Here is a 5,915-nt window from a genome sequence, read left to right as displayed (position 1 = left end):
TTCCTACACTTTCTTGCCTTTATTTCCCGCTCTCTATTATTTCTCTAAAAAATATTATTAACTCGGTCATTAAAAAAAACAAATGTAGCACAATTGAAGCAAATTTGATTGCAAATGAGGTTATTGATTCATTATCAAGAGGAAAGTACTAGTTTCTTGTTCAAAATCGTCATGAAGGAACCAAAATTGACAAATACACATGCCTTTTACAGACACATACACATAGAAGTGTTCAACTAGTTTGTTTGTTAATTTTTAACAATGCTACAAACGTTGAAAGAGGCTTATGAATAAGGAGTTGATTCGACTAGCTTTGCACACTTGGCTAAAGTACATAACCCAAAAATTTGATTCACTTACTTTTGCATTGCGAATTTCTCCAAGAGTTTGGGATATGCCAGTATGTGAGATTAATTGTATTTGGATTCTACCAAATTGTCTTTGCAAGTGCAACTATGGAATGGGTTGGTTTAGGTTCATTAGTTGAGGATCAAAGCTCAAAATGACATCTTTCGCCCTTGTTATTATTTTGGACAATTAATAAAGAAGAGTAGAATCGGTACATATTTCATAGTCGAAGGACGATCATTTGGATTAAAGTTGATGTGGTGGTCTTTGCTAGCAATCCCAAGCCCAAGCCACAACCTCATGTTTATTTTAATAAAAAATAGTCAAAAGTCAACTAATTACTTCATTTTATTTGTTAACAATCAAATATGTTTGATTGTATTAAGCTTAATCGAATAGTTAACAATGTGTGTTTGATAAACTTAATTACTTTGGTTTATATTATTAATTTGTTCTAATTTATCGAAAACTTATTCGCTAAACACTTAAATTCATTCAATTTTATTTTTTTCAAAAGAATCAAACTAGCATTAGATGAACTTATGGTTCATTCTCTCACAATCATAGATGTGCTGACTATTCATTCTCTTGAACCACTAGTTGGGGGAAGCACATGTTATTATAACAAACGACATAATAAACCCTATTCTTCCTAGGTTGTTTTTATTAGATTGAGTAAAGCGCATGTTTAATTTTAAAAATTTAAGTTTACTAGTTTAGATTAATTTTACTGTTCATTCATTCATAAAATTGTTTAATTTATTAATCAAAATATTAAAATATTATTTTAATTATATTATTATTTTTACTTAAAAAAGTATTATTTTTTAAATAATTTAAATTATAGCCTAACAATTAAAGTGTAGTTTAATTGATTAAAAGTATGAATTAGATTTAGATTGGAGACATAGGGTTATTAAATTAATTTTATTAAAAGTCTATTGACTAAATTCTAGGTTATCCTACACTACGGACTTTCATTTATGTTTCTCGTCCAAATTCACTCAACTAAATTTCCAATCATTTTCAATTATATCTGTTTTTTTTTTCAAATATCATATCATTGGAGCTGGTTTAAATTATTGGCTTATTTGGAATTATTGAGTTTTTATTGAATGAATAAAAAAAAAAAAAAAAGTTAGTTATTTGAGTTTTGAATTGGTTTAGTTATTATAATATTATTTTTTATTTTAAATTTAAATTTTATAAAAACAAAAGTAATCATATTTTGATAATTGATAAGTTGAATAATTAAAAAAAAGTTAATTAAATGATATTTGTTTTCTAAAATATTTAACATTAATCAAGTTTGTAGTTAATCAACCAAAATATTCAAGACTTTAACATTTTTTTTATATAATGTTAAATTATTAAATTTTAAGACTATTTTTAATAAAATAACTTAAAAAACATCAAACTAGTTTTTTTTTTAAAAACCTAAATTTTACTTATTAAACCCTGTATATATATCATTCAAGTTCTCAAGTCTTACTCTCACCACACATCCGTCCATGGGATAAATATTAATTTGGTCATTTAACCGTCCAAAGGTGAATCAATATTAATATTGTCACATTAATTCGGATTGAGATATAATTTTACTTCACAAAATATATAAAATAGGTTGAGCTTTTTTTTTTTTTTTTTTTTTTTTTTTTTTTTTTTTTTTTTTTTTTTTAGGACGAGTTAAAGGTGTTACACACAATAATATATGTAACATTATCTCGTCCACTCTTATTCAGCGTATACAACTAATATTGTGGATTATGATGTCAATATTAAGGATCTACAAGATAACAAAATTCTCATATTATCACCATTGTTCATTTCTTATCTTCCCATATATGCTAATAAAATACATTTAACTAATGGTCTAAAAACACACAGTACATTTGAATACATAAAATAAACAATATATATATATATATATTTTAATATAGATAGTGAAAATAAATTACAAGCGTTTATATGATTTTTATATTTACAATAAGATCAATAATATATATATATATATATATATATATATATATATATATATATATATATATATATATATATATATATATATATATATATATATTTATATCAATTTTTTACTACTAGTTTATATATTAGAATACATTTTTTTCATTTTAATAACAATATTATTTTGTTTAGAATAATAAATTTAACAATTTTAAGTTCAAAGCTACTTGTTAACACAATATTATTTGTATTTTTTTTATTAGTTGTCACAATTTTATTAATATTTTTTCACTATACATTTGAGAAAGTATAAATTTTGTGGATAAAATTAGAAATTAAACTCTAAAATCAAACAAATATACACTATTATCATCCAAGTTTGTGTGAAAATAGAGAAAAACACCAATAACAAAAAATAACACAACTCAAATGTGCTTAGTTGTAAAGTAAAATCCAAAACCAAACAAATATACACATTAATGATGATCATTTAAGTTTGTGGAAAAAAATACCTACAACCAAAAAGAATCAAATAACACAATTCAAAAATATCTCACTTAAGAGATCAAATGACTTATGTTTAATTTATACTATGAATATATACTATAATTTATGTTGAGTTATGGAGCCTACACTTATAATAAACTCTACATTGTTAATTAGAGTTTATTGGGTTTATCTTTTTTGGTTTTGGACTTGGGCCTGACCAAAGTTGTTTAGGTTTATTACCTGAATGTTTACCCTATAAATATGTAATTATTAAGGGTTTACATTTGGTAGATAGAATTCTAGAGAGATAAAGTGTGAGGCAAAAACTCTTTATTCATTCTTCTTCTTCATAGTAAATCTAGTGGTGGCTGAAGTGGATGTAGCTCAATTTGAGTGAACCACTATAATTCTGTGTGTTATTGTGTTCTTCTTTCTTGTGTTTTTACAGATTGTTTTCAAGCTGGTAGGATTTGGGAGATACAAATCCTAACAACTGGTATCAGAGCAGCTAGGCTAGATCTGAGCATTGGAAACAATGGCAAGTGAGAATAGTATAGGACATGGGATTGGAAGATTTGATGGGACAAATTATGCCTTCTAGAGAATGTAGATTGAAGATTATCTCTATGGAAAGAAGCTTCATGTTCCTTTGAGTGAGAAACCAGAGAAGATGGATGAAGCTGAATAGAAACTCCTTGATAGACAGGTTTTGGGAGTTGTCCGATTGACGCTAGCCAAGACAGTTGCTCACAATGTAGCAAAGGAGAAGACCACCATGGGTCTGATGAAAGCTCTTTCTGATATGTATGAGAAACCATCTGCTAACAACAAGGTACACTTAATGAAAAGACTCTTTTACTTAAGAATGATTGATGATACTTCTGTCACTACTCATTTGAATGAATTCAATACAATTGTGAATCAATTGCTATCTGTTAAGATTGATTTTGGGGATGAAGTTAGTGCCCTGATTTTGTTAGCATCTCTACCAAATAGCTGGGAACCTATGAGGGCAACAATTAGTAATTCAGTTGGAAATGCTAAACTGAAATTTGTTGAAGTTAGAGATCGTATTCTTGCTGAAGAGGTTCGTAAAATTGATTCTGGTGAAACGTTCAAAGGTTCTGCTCTGAATGTGGAAAACAGGGGCAGAGGTAATGATAGAAATTTCAACCGAAGTAAGAGCAGATCTATGTCAAGGAGCAGGAGGAGTCAGTCCAAGTCTGGGAGGACATTTGAGTGCTGGAATTGTGGTAAACAGGGTCATCTGAAGAGGAACTGCAAAGCACCGAAGAAAAACGGTGATGATAAAAATGATGCAGCCAACGTTGTTACAGAATCTGTCACTGATGCGTTACTTCTGTCTGTTGATAGCCCGATAGATTCATGGGTTTTGGACTCAGGAGCGTCTTTCCACACCACTGCTCACAAAGAATTAATGGAGAATTATGTGGCTGGAAACTGTGGGAAAGTTTATCTCGCAGATGGTGAGCCACTAGATATTGTTGGCATTGGTGACATCAAATTGAAGATGGCAAATGGTTCTGTTTGGAAGATTAATAAGGTGAGACACATTCCAAGTTTAATGCGCAATTTGATCTCTGTTACACAACTTGATGAAGAAGGTCACAATTTCAGTTGTGGAAATGGTGCATGGAAGGTGACTAAAGGAGCAATTGTTGTTGCTCGAGGTCACAAAACTGGAACGTTATACACGACTTCAACTTGCAGAGAAACAATTGCTGCTGTAATTGATGACTCGAAGAACAGTGAACTATGGCATTGCAGGTTGGGTCATATGAGCGAAAAAGGGATGAAAATTCTTTTGAAGAATGGACAGATTCCAGAACTGAAGTCTGTTGAACATCAGTTATGTGAAAACTGCATTCTTGGAAAACAAAAACGGGTGAGTTTCTTAAAAACTGGGAAGGAGCTCAAGAAAGAAAGACTAGAGTTGGTACACATTGATGTGTGGGGACCTGCACCTGTTTCTTCTATTGGCGGATCATACTACAATGGGACTTTTATAGATGATTCAACATGAAAAGTATGGGTTTACTTTATGAAGCACAAGTCTGAAGTATTTGCTATTTTCAAGAAGTGGAAGGCTTTGGTTGAAAATGAAACAAATTAGAAAGTTAAGTGCTTGAGATCCGACAACGGAGGTGAATATATCAATTCAGATTTCAAAGAGTATTGTGCTGAGAATGGGATCAGTATGGTGAAGACTGTTCCCCGAACGCCTCAAGAGAATGGAGTAGCTGAAAGAATGAATCGAACATTGAACGAGCGTGCTAGAAGCATGAGATTGCATGCAAGGCTGCCTAAAACCTTCTGGGTAGAAGCTATTAATACTGCTGCCTATTTGATAAACAGGGGACCCTCTGTTCCTCTTGAATTCAGAATTCCTAAAGAAGCTTGGAGCAATAAAAAGGTAAACCTTTCTTATTTGAAAGTGTTTGGATGTTTATCATATGTTCATATTAATGAATGTGATAGGAGCAAGCTTGATCCAAAGTCTAATAAATGTTTTTTCATTGGTTATGGTGATATCAAGTTTGGTTATCGTTTCTGGGATAATCAAAATCGGAAGATCATTCGTAGCAGAAATGTTATCTTCAATGAACAGGTTCTCTACAAAGATTGTGTTGGGAAGACATCAGGTGGTGATTCCAAGTTAGAAGAGACTGGTACAGTCGATTTGAGAGAATTTTCAGCTGAATATATACCGGTTGTCGAAGAAGAACAATGTGTTGTTGAAGATGAAATCGTTGAGAACGTGGCCCCAGAGGTAAATCAGCAAACACCGGTTATACAGTTGAGAAGATCATCAAGGAATCGAAAACCAGTTGAGAGGTGGTCTTCATCTCTAAACTATATCTTGTTGACAGATAGAGGTGAACCTGAATGCTATGAGGAAGCAATACAATCTGATGAATCAGTTAAGTGGGAGTCTGCGATGAAAGATGAGATGGACTCTTTGATGTTGAATCAGACTTGGGAGCTCACTGAGCTACCAAAGGGAAAGAAAGCACTTCACAACAAATGGATCTTCAGGATTAAAGAAGAACATGATAAAACCATGAGGTACAAGGCAAGGTTGGTTGTGAAAT

This window comes from Impatiens glandulifera, chromosome 8 (genome assembly GCF_907164915.1).
Source record: "Impatiens glandulifera chromosome 8, dImpGla2.1, whole genome shotgun sequence".
Classification (NCBI taxonomy): domain Eukaryota; kingdom Viridiplantae; phylum Streptophyta; class Magnoliopsida; order Ericales; family Balsaminaceae; genus Impatiens; species Impatiens glandulifera.
The sequence above is the reverse complement of the archived record's forward strand: the minus strand, read 5'-3'. Positions refer to the sequence as shown.